Genomic DNA, 11,631 nt, shown 5'->3' with positions numbered 1-11,631 from the left:
TCTACTCTTAGCCAGATAAACACAATTTATGGATTGTTTTGTAACAATTTGTATACTTAACATATCAATAGAGACATAGTTACCAATGTGTGTATAGATTATAGTCTAAGATGTATTTCTTAGTGCAGACTATAATCAAAAAAGTTGAAATCAACTGGCATAGGGAATCTCTTGACTATGCTCTCTACAAAACCAAATACTAGCAGGTATGCCCTCATTACCTATTCAAGTACAACAAAGACTTTCTCCAATTCCATGTGGGAACAGCTCACGGAAGACATGAATGATGTATATTCATGAATGCTGTTTTGTTATTTTCATTAATACAGTGGGTATCTCACAGATGGGTACTTCTCAACCAGAACTTACTTATACTTTTCAAGTCAGCATAAGTCTTTATGTCTTAGCAATTCTTCTGTCTTGGTTGTAATACCCAACGAGCTGGCAAAAGATGCCAAACAAGCTAGAGGCCCTTGTGATACTGACAGACCTGCCTACGTTCATCTTACTTGTGCCGTCATAGTCTTCATTTGCAACATTAATGTCTGTGAAGCATGTAGAGGCTTTCAAGTAAAAATATGGCTTGTAACTTGTATTTCCTATAGTACAGAGCCTCTTAGTAATGCAGTCTCCTTAAGATACTGCTGTACTCCCTTGACTGCTTCCCACACGTGCACCTTTGTTGTTGCTCTGAGAACTCACCTAAACGAATCTCGCCCACTGGTAAGATCAAACACTTTTTTTAAAATTTTTATTTTTTTAATTTTTTTTTTTTTTAGCATTTATTTATTTTTGAGACAGAGAGAGACAGAGCATGAACGGGGGAGGGTCAGAGAGAGGGAGACACAGAATCTGAAACAGGCTCCAGGCTCTGAGCTGTAAGCACAGAGCCCGACATGGGGATTGAACTCACGGACGGCGAGATCATGACCTGAGCCGAAGTCCGCCGCTCAACCGACTGAGCCACCCAGGCGCCCCAAGATCAAACACTTTTTAAGTCTAACTCCCCTATGAAATTGTAAAGAGCCCCTGCAGACCATTTTTTTTTTTTTTTTTTTTTTAAGAGTTCAGCTTTATACTGAACAGGTTCAGAAGAGGTTTAGTCAGAAAGACCAAAACCCGTGTCACCATCAGATTCCCCGGATTCTTCATTCTTTGCTTCTACCTCCTTCTTCACAGCAGGGACAACAGTGGTAGAGGGGGAAGGACCTGGGACAGCTGGTCCAGCACCAGCTGCTGTGCTGCAGTGGGTCCACCAGGCCTTTCCTTGCAGAGGAGGCTCCCAATGTTGACATTCACCAGGGCCTTAGCAAACACGGCCCTCCAGAAAGATTACACATTTATACCAGCTGATTTCATGAGAGCATTGATCTTTTCCTCTGTGCCAGTCACCTCGTCATGCTGCAGACAAGGGCCAAGGGCCGAGTACATGCAGGTGAGTTCCAGACAGAGGCTTTGTGTGGGCAAGTGCTGAGCCCGTGCACTGTGAACAGATGAAGTGAGGGCCTCTACCCAACAAGGACTAAGCTTCCTTATTTAACCCAGCCTCTATGTTGTCCAAAGAATTGATTTCCTGAATCAATGTTTTTAGTAAAAAATCACGTTACCATGAGTTTATGACTTATTTCACACGTATGAAGATTTTTAAAAATTTTTTTAAATGTTTATTTTCTTGACACAGAGAGAGTGTGAATGGGGGAGGGGCAAAAAGAGAGGGAGACACCGAATCCAAAGCAGGCTCCAGGCTCTGAGCTCTCAGCACAGAGCCTGACCTGAGGCTTGAACTCATAAACCGTGGGATCGTGACCTGAGCTGAATTTGGACACTTAACCAACTAAACCACTCAGGTGCCCCTTGATTTCCCCTTCATTTCTGAAGGATATTTTCAAGGGTATGGGATTCTCGGTCAATAGTTCTTTTTTCTCAAAACTCCTGGTCTCCATGAAACATATATTCTCATTCCAGAGGTCAGACTGAAAGAGTAAGCCTGTACCTGGGACATGCTACTCTCATTTTGGAAGGAAAAAATCAGGAGACTGGGTACCAAGCCATACAAAATATGCAAGCACATTTAAAACTTCTACTGAGATATCTTTTAGCCAAAGAAAGTAATATGATCTAGGCTAAAGTCAGTGGGCAGGAAAGTAGACTGTTCACAAAGCATGGCAAGGGTATGGAGGAATGAATATCTGTGAAATAATGCAATCTGATACAGCCTGCCATTGTTCACAAATGTTCATTCCCTTCCTCAAAACAAAGATAGTCACCCCATTCTAACAATACTCTAAGGTCTTATCCAATCAAAACATCCAGTTTGAAACCCGAGCTCTTAAAATGTATATCATGCTCAAATATAGCTTCTCTTGAGCCAAAGTCCTATAAACTAAAAAGTTTGCTATTTGCACCCCACACATGCATCATAAAATGTGGAACCCATATAAATACTCTTATTTATGAGGGGAAAAGGGTAGAACCAGCAATCACTGATTCATAGCAATTCTGAAATCCCAATGAGGAACTATCATAAGGTCTACTAAGCTGAGTTAGTGTAGAAAACTTAATCAATTTTGTTTCCTGGAGGTAGGTTCATAGTCTATTGTCCTTCGTGACTCTTGACTTCATGTTCTAGGAGGTCCTTCCTTTTCCAGTATCCTCTTCAGGAAAAATTGCCCCCTTGACTAGTGAACAGCTTCCTCAACCTGTCAATAGAAAGTTGAGGGCTTGAGAATAGTTCTATTGTTCAAACAATCACAACTCCTTTTAATTCAGGCTGGTGGCAGTTTGGGCACTACAACTCTTTAAAAAATATTGTTTGTTTCTTTTTTTTTTTACTTTTTCTTTCTTTATATTTTTGAGAGAGAGAGAGAGAGCTAGCAGAAGAGGGGCAAAGGGAGAGGGAGAATGTCAGCAGGCTCTATGGCCAGCACAGAGCCCCATGTGAGCTTGATTTCATGACTGTGAGATCACCTGAGCTGAAATCAAGAGCTTAATTTGACTGAGCCGCCCAGGCACCCCTGTTGGTTTCTTTTATATCTTTGTTTACTATTAATGCCTCTTGCCAATAGCAAGATCCAAAATTAGAAAATATTCCTTTAGGCTTAATTACAGATAATTTGAACTCTTTAGACTTCCATTGGGCCAAATCTATGGTCTCTTTATCCTGAGCCATTTTGTATAAGTGAAATGACTTAATGGGGATCACTTTAAAAGAATCAGAGGTCTTAACAAATAGCACGGTGACAACAGTCTTGATTTGGTCTTGGCACTCAAGTTTGACTAGGAGTAGTAGTAGTAGTAGTAGTTTTAATTGGGTGTACTTTTACTTAATAGAATAAAAATAGTGGCTCTTCATATTATGAAGGATGACAAAAAAATTGTATAGGCACGTTGTAATATTAATTTTGCATGACTGCTCATATCTTCTAATCTTTATAATGTACTTCTAAAAGAGAATAGATAATACAAATTGCTTTTCTTCCATTTATCCACTTTAAAGTTTCTTTGAAACCATCCTTAAAATTGCCTACATATTACTATTGTATTTTCATATCAAAAATTTGCTCAAGTTGCTAAATTTCTAATATGCTTTCAATTCACTAAAAATAATTCAAATTATTCCATGTAAGAACATGCACGCACAACTAAAAAACAACTTTTCAGGTCCTTGACTTGGTCTTTGCACTGAGGTTTTGTCTTAATTTGCAAATAGTTTACTGGCTGGAGAAGAGAAACAGTTGCACCTTTCAACTCTGTCTCTGGATTTCTGGATGCTCCTTTTCTCTTCCATTCTTACTTGCAAAAAGGTCAATTATTTTCTCAGCTCATCTCTTGCTTATAATGACTGGTAAGCAATTTTGCGCCAACAAAATTTTGTCTTGAAAAGTCTTTGCCAAAGTCACAAATTTATAGGTATATTTTCTACCTTTCAAGTTATCTAAGGTGATGGTTTTACCAAAATTTTCACCTGTGCATAGTATAGGTTATTTTTCCAGCCTCCTTTAACATTAGGGCTCCCATAGCAGGCATGGTACAAATACTACATATTTTATTTTATTGTTGTTACCATAGTGCCCTTGCTTCTAGGTATCAATTTCTTTGCTAATCAACTTTTATTGTAGTGACAAGCAATCTCTAAATCTCAGCAATTTATAACTGTCATTTGTCACACACATTACTGGGCTCTACTGGACTCTTTTGGGCTCAGCTTGTTTTATGCATCTTCTCTCTTTGTTGTTTTATTGTTGTTGTTGTTTAATGATGAAACAATTTATATTCAAATGTAGCCAACTGGACTCAGTTTAGATGATCCCAATTTTGTTGGCAACATCCAAAGCATCACAGTCAGGAACCAGTCAAACATATGCTTTCTTTTCTACATCTGACCTGATCAGAGTGTTGACCTTGGCCACATCAATGTCATATATCTTCACAGCCTATTTGATCTGGTGTTTGTTGGCCTTGACATCCAAAATGAACACAGGAGTGTTGCTGTCTTCCATTTTTTCCATGGCTGACTCAGTAGTCAGGGGAAACTTGATGATGGCATAGTGGTCAAACTTGTTTCTCCTGGGGGCACTCTTTTGAGGATATTTGGGTCGCCTTCGGAGATGCAGTGTCTTGGGCTGTCAGAATGTAGATGATGTGCAGATTATCTTTTTTTTTTTTTTTTTATGACTGTGGATGCCTCTCAGCACTGCTTTCTTGGCCTTCAAAGCCTTTGCTTTGGCTTTGGCTTTGGGAGGGGCAGGGGCTTCCTTCTTTACCTTCTGCACCATCTTCATGAAAGGCACATCTTCTCTCTTTGAATAAACTCTGAGCTATTAAAAAGAAAGCCACAGATCCAAAATGGTATCATTTAGGCTGAGTCTCCAAACGGGGGTTTAATCCTTATTCTAATTGCAGTTTCAATCTCCCCCGGAGATGTAGTTTTAACCTGTCAGTTTGGAATTTTCTGATCAGCCCCAATGAAGTAAATGGCCACGTGGTTCCTCTCCATCCTCCAAAGGAAAATGAGATAATCTGCACAATAAGACCTTCTGCTCCTGACCTTGCCTGAAACACTCCTTTTCTTTTGCTAATAATTTCATTGCCTTATTCTCCTTCCTATAAACACCTTCCATTTTGTACAACTCCCCTCTACATTCTACATGGGATGCTGTCTAATTCATGAATTCCTTAACAAAGCCAATGAGATCTTCATATTTACCTGGTTGAATTTTGGAGTAGCCACTATTTGAAAGATGGTTTTCTGACTGTGGAAGGCAGAAAGAAGAGGAGGAGTGTCAAACCATGCTAGTGCTTCTAAAGCTTCTGCCAAGATATGCTGTATGTCATATATGCTCACATCCCATTTGTTAAAGCAAACCACACAGCCATCAGAGTTAACCAAAGTTAATTGGTGAAGGGAGCAAATGCTTACCATAGCACAGAAAGAAATGCATAACTATGATAAAAAAAAATGAAATGTGCTACAACAAATATTTACTGAAAAGCAGCAGTATTCCTTCCAGCTGCCAAAGGCATTCTTCTAAACAAAACAGTGTCTCTGATTTCAGAAAACTCAGTCTATTGGGGAATTCCACTAAGTAAAGAAGCAGTTGAAATGTAACGTGAGGAGGGTACACATCTGCATGCCATTTAACTCAGAATTGAGATATTAGGGAAGGCTTAACTGAACTGGTACCTGGATGGTGAACAGGGAGGGGTTAGACTCATGAAAAGAGTTGAGGAACAGTGGACTGGGTTCCCAGGAGCTCAGTATAAGCAACGTCTGAGGGCAAGATGGAGCCTGGGAAGCCAAAAATAATTCCATATGGTGTCAGGGCAGAGGCCAACGCTGTCAGATGCACAAAATAATATTTGAATATTTTGTATTCAAAAGAGAAGTATAAGCTTTAAAACTGTGGAGTCACTAGTCCCATAAACAATTGCACCATGGTATACTACTATACACTGAAACTGAAAAGCAGAAATAAACAAACCCATGCCTTTCACAGGTGGAATAGACCAGATAGCGTGGGCATTGACACTTATACAAAGTCAGAGTGAAGGCAGAAGTGGTTGTATTAAACTGCCTTGTGGCCTGGCACTTTTCTCCAGCAGGCTTTATGGGAGAAATCCTCAGTGGTGATATTGAGTGAATGTTGTTAATATGGTAATTACTTTGCTACTGGCAAGAGAAAGATTGCCTTGAGGTTTGTAGTTATATATCTGATTAGAAAATATAGTTGTTTCTGTCAATTAACTACATTAGCCAGATTTTGGGGGGAAAACCCAAATCAAAATGCAATTTAACTCTATCACTCTTCAAGAGTGTGGGTTTGAGTTTGGTCTAACCAGTGTGAAGGAATCTGGAGAACATCCCTATTTTGTCTCTTAGCACAGTGGGCTGCCTGTGGAAGAGTCAAACACACTTACAACATGGATAGGCCCCATCATCCTTCTGAAATGGACAGCTGGGGAATGTTAACATGTTGATAACAAGCAAAAACAAACAAACAAACAAACAAACGAACAACCTAAACAAAAAACACCTCTGGCTCAGTTTGTACTCAATATGCTTGTATTTTAAAAGGGGAATTTTTATTTATTTATTTTTTTAATTTATATCCAAGTTAGTTAGCATATAGTGCAACAATGATTTCAGGAGTAGATTCCTCAATGCCCCTTACTCATTTATCCCATCCCCCCTCCCTCAACCCCTCCAGTAATCCTCTGTTTGCTCTCCATATTTAAGAGTCTCTTATGTTTTGTCCCCTCCCTGTTTTTATATTATTTTTCTTCCCTTCCCTTATGTTCATCTGTTTTGTATCTTAAGGTCCTCATATGAGTGAAGTCATATGATATTTGTCTTTCTCTGACACTGATTTTGCTTAGCATAATATCCTCTAGTTCCATCCATGTAGTTGCAAATGGCAAGATTTCATTCTTTTTGATTGCCAAGTAATACTCCATTGTATATGTATACCAACCACATCTTCTTTTTCCAGTCATTCATTGATGGACCTTTGGACGCTTCCCATACTTTGGCTATTGTTGATAGTGCTGCTATAAACATGGGGGTGCATGTATCCCTTCAAAACAGCATACCTGTATCTAAAAGGGGAATTTTTTAAGTGTAAGCCATAAAGTGCTTTCAAAATAGGATCTGGTAATGCCTCCAGTTTTGTTCTTCTTTTTTCAAGATTGCTTTGACTATTTGGGGTCTCTTGGTGTTCCATGCAAATTTTATGACTGTTTGTTCTAGTTCTGTGAAAAACACTATTGGTATTTTGGTAGGAATTGCATTAAATGTATAGATTGCTTTGGGTAGTATGGACATTTTAACAATATTGGTTCTTTCAATCATGAACATTGAATATCTTTCCTTTTTTTGTGTGTCATCTTCAAATTCTTTCATCAGTGTTTCGTGACTTTCAGAGTACAGGTCTTTTGCCTCCTTGGTTAAATTTATTCCTAGGTATTTTATTCTTTTTGGTGTAAATGGGAATGTTTTCTTAATTTTTCCTTCTGCTATTTCATTATTAGTATATAGAAATGCAACAGATTTCTGTGTTTTGATTTTGTATACTGTAAATCTGCTAAATTCACTTAATAGTTCTGATATTTTGTTGGAGCCTGTAGAGTTTTTATATATAGTATCATGTCATCTGCAAAGAGTGAAAGTTTTACTTTTTCCTTAACAGTTTGGATGCCTTTTATTTCTTTTTCTTTTCCAACTGCTGTGCTTAAAACTTCCAGTACTATGTTGAATATAAGTGATAACAGTGGACATCCTTTTCTTGTTCCTGATCTTAGAGGAAAAGCTCTCAGTTTTTCACCATTGGTTTGATGTTAGCCGTGGGTTTTCATTTATGGCTCTTATTATGTTGAAGTATGTTCTCTATAAACCTACTTTGTTGAAAGTGTTTATTATGAATGGATGTTGTACTTTGTCAGATGCTTTTTCTGTGTCTATTACAACGATCATATGGTATTTATCCTTTCTCTTGTTAGTATGATGTATCATATTAATTATTTTGTGAATATTGAACCACTCTTTCATCCCTGGAATAAATCCCACTTGATCATGGTGAAATATTTTTTAATGCATTGTTGGATTCCGTTTGTTAATATTTTGTTGAGGATTTTTGCATCTATGTTTGTTAGAGATATACTACAAAGCTGTAGTAATCAAAACATTATAGTACTGGCACAGAAATAGACACATATTGTCTATGGAACAGAATAGAGAGCCCAGAAATAAACCCACACTTTTATGCTAAATTAATCTTTGACAAAGGAGGCAGATATACGCAGTCTCTTCTACAAATGGTGTAGGGAAAACTGGACAGCTACATGTAAAAGAATGAAACTAAACCACTTTCTTACACCATCCACAAAAATAAACTCAAAATGCATTAAAGACATTAATGTGAGACTTGAAACCATAAAATTCCTGGAAGAAAACATAGACAGCAATCATTTTGACATGAACTATAGAAACATTTTTATAGCTATGTCTCCTTTGCTAAAGGAAACAAAAGCAAAATTAAACTATTAGGATTACACCAAAATAAAAAGCTTTTGCACAACAAAGGAAACTATTAATAAGACAAGTAGACAACCTACTGAATGGGAGAGAAGATATTTACAAATGACATATTTAGTAAAGGGTTAGTAGCCAAAATATATAAACAACATATACAACTCTATACCAAAAAGTCAAACAATCCAATTAAAAAATACTCAGAGGATCTGAACAGACATTTTCCCAAAGAAGACATACAGACCACCAAAAGACACAGGAAAAGATGCTCAACATCATCAGGGAAATGCAAATAAAAACCACAATGAGATATCACCTCACACCTGTTAGAATGACTAAAATCAAAAACAAAAGAAATAACAAGTGTTGGCAAGGATGTGGGAAAAAAAGGAATTTCGTGAACTGTTGGTGGGAATCCAAACTGATGTAGCCACTGTGGAAAACAGTATGGAGGTTCCTCAAAAAATTAAAAATGGAACTACAATATGACCCAATAATTCCACTCCTGGGAATTTACCCAAAGAATACACAAAACACTAATTCAAAAATATATACACACCCCTATGTTTATTGCAGCATTGCCAAAACTGGATTGCCAAAATATGGAAGCAATCTAAGTGTTCATTGATAAATGAATGGATAAAAAGGATGTGGTATATATACATGCAATGGAATATTATTAAGCCATAAAAGAATGAAATCTTGTCATTTGAAACCACATGGATAGATCTAGAGGATATAATGCTAAGAGACAGGCGAATACCATATAATCTCATTCATAAGTGGAATTTAAGAAAAAATAAAACAAAGGAACAAAGAAAAAAAGAAAAACAAACAAAACAAAACAAACAAACAAACAAAAACCAAACTCAAATATAGAGAACAAACTGGTGGGTGAGTGAATGGGTGAAACACGTGAAGGGAATTGAGAGGACACTTACAGGGGTGAGTACTGAGCAATGTATAGAATTGAATCAGCATATTGGATACCGATACCTGAAACAAATATGACACTGTACTTAATTATACTTGAATAAAAAAAAATAGGATATGGCTTTGCAAAGTGACCTAGAACTTTTAAACATTCACCTTTGTTTAAGACACTCTCATTTCCCTTAAGCACCCATGTTATCTACCTCTGTAAGGACTAGTCATAAGAAAAAAGTTACAGTTAGTTAAAACAAAAATCCAGAAAGAATCGTTGGAAGAGATCAGATATTGATGCAATATTAATTCACTGTATGTGATCTTTTTATCATAAAGAACACTGGACACATGATCATACATTTGCACCTCAACTGTACCACCGTTCATCATGTTGCTATCTTAGGCAAAAGTACTGAAAACACAAAGTATGCCTTTTTTTCCTACATTCATCCAGGATTTCATTGCTTTTGCTACAAAAGTACCTCTTTTTCTCCATCCTAGTATTAATAGCTACCATTTATTCATTGCTTAACCAGGCTCTGGATGTGCCAGTCAATATGTGTACATTATATAACAATAGCAGATCAACACATTTCTCTCATGTATCGGGGAGACAACTGAGACACCTTGAACATTAAATAATTTTCTCAAGCTCATAAAGCTAGTAAAGTGGTAGAGACAAGATTCAAACCAGATCTTTCTGACTGTAAGAAAATTCAGAGTGCTGACCATTTCACAACACTGCCACCTGCACTGGATTTGTCTCTTGTACACTGTAAGACCTGACTAGACAGAAGCAAAGTGTTTAAACTATACTAAGGCATAAATGACTATAACCCCTCCCCTAAACCCCAACACCTTTATCTTTTCATTTTGGAAAATGAACTTGTTGGGGCGCCTGGGTGGCTCAGTCAGTTAAGCATCCGACTTCAGCTCAGGACATGATCTCACAGTTCATGAGTTCAAATCCCACATTGGGCTCTGTGCTGACAGTTCAGAGTCTGGAGCCTGCTTCAGATTCTCTGTCTCCCTTTCTCTCTGCCCCTCTCCCACTCTTTCTCTGTCTCAAAAAAAATGTTTAAAAATTTTTTTTAAAAAGAAAAATGAACTTGCTTATTCAAATGAATCTCTAATTAGATTGATTTTGTGCAAGGTGACAAAAGGGAATGAACTATTTTAGACATAATGAGGAAGTATTTGGAAAAGGAACAAGGAGCAGGAGTCATTCAGCTGCTGACTGAGTCATTCCATAGAGTTGGTGGTGTAATCTCTGGCTGAAGCTTCCTAATATCACACACCCACACAGGTCAACCTTGAATGTTTAGCAAAATTTAAAGCTTTAATGAGAAAGAAAACATTGAAGAAAATCAGTGAGGTGTATTAATAGCATACATGAATGTTAAAGTCTCTGATACCAATGCAAGCTTTCTACTTAGCTTCATTCCTAATTTATTTACTAAGTAATTGCAATGTATCCTTTAGGTTTTAGCTACATCTTATGTGAACTATTTTTCTATATACTTACCCACCACCATTTATCTACAGACTTGATCTCTCTTTCCTATTCCCAAAGCCTTTACTATCTTTCTTTATATGATGGTTTTTACACATCACATTTTATTTTTTTTACATGTTAAGCTTTTTCGCTGTAACAATCTCCTAGGGTTACAAATGACTTATAGATTTTTAATGAGAACATTTAACAGTGTTTGGCACTGACTAACTGCTGAATAAGTAGACTCATAATTTCTATATCTGTATTTCATATTTGAAAAATGCCAGCCATAGGATCAATGTAACCTATGTGTGCAAAAGTTACAATTTTTAGCTATACAAAACTGATTCCTCTAATTCATTTCTTTCTCTGTTTTCTTTGCTCACTTGTTCCTTTCTCTTGCACTTGTGCTTTTCCTTCTGCCTTTCTGCTTTTTGTTCTCTTTCTCTAACTCTACCTGCCTTTCATCACTTTGTTTCTGATTAGCTCCATCCTGCAACAAGCTCCTCTTTGTGTCGGGGGGAAGGTGGCCACTAGTATCAGGTTCAAATTCTCCTAGCTCAGTAACCTTAGCAGGAAAAGAACTTGTTTCTTCTGGCATTAAAAATGTTATCATCCTAAGGATAAAGAAGATGTGGTATATATATATATATATATATATATATATATATATATATATATA

The 11,631-nt window shown here is 37.1% G+C and overlaps 1 long non-coding RNA gene and 1 pseudogene across 1 annotated transcript in view; both read right to left on the bottom strand.

Annotated features, from left to right (window-relative positions):
• Positions 1-1,047: 1,047 nt before the first annotated feature.
• The window catches only part of LOC125924765 (uncharacterized), a 116,432-nt gene continuing 105,848 nt past the window's right edge, over positions 1,048-11,631 (bottom strand). Inside the window, exons 4-5 of the long non-coding RNA XR_007458551.1 lie at positions 5,207-5,252; positions 1,048-2,699 (exon numbers count right to left, since the gene is read on the bottom strand). This is a non-coding gene — a long non-coding RNA (uncharacterized LOC125924765). The remainder of the gene's footprint in view (positions 2,700-5,206; positions 5,253-11,631) is intronic.
• On the bottom strand, positions 3,598-5,165 carry LOC125924758 (60S ribosomal protein L23a-like; annotated as a pseudogene).

This window comes from Panthera uncia, chromosome F2 (genome assembly GCF_023721935.1).
Source record: "Panthera uncia isolate 11264 chromosome F2, Puncia_PCG_1.0, whole genome shotgun sequence".
Taxonomy (NCBI): domain Eukaryota; kingdom Metazoa; phylum Chordata; class Mammalia; order Carnivora; family Felidae; genus Panthera; species Panthera uncia.
Note: the sequence above shows the minus strand (reverse complement) of the source record. Positions and strands in the feature narration are given on the sequence as shown.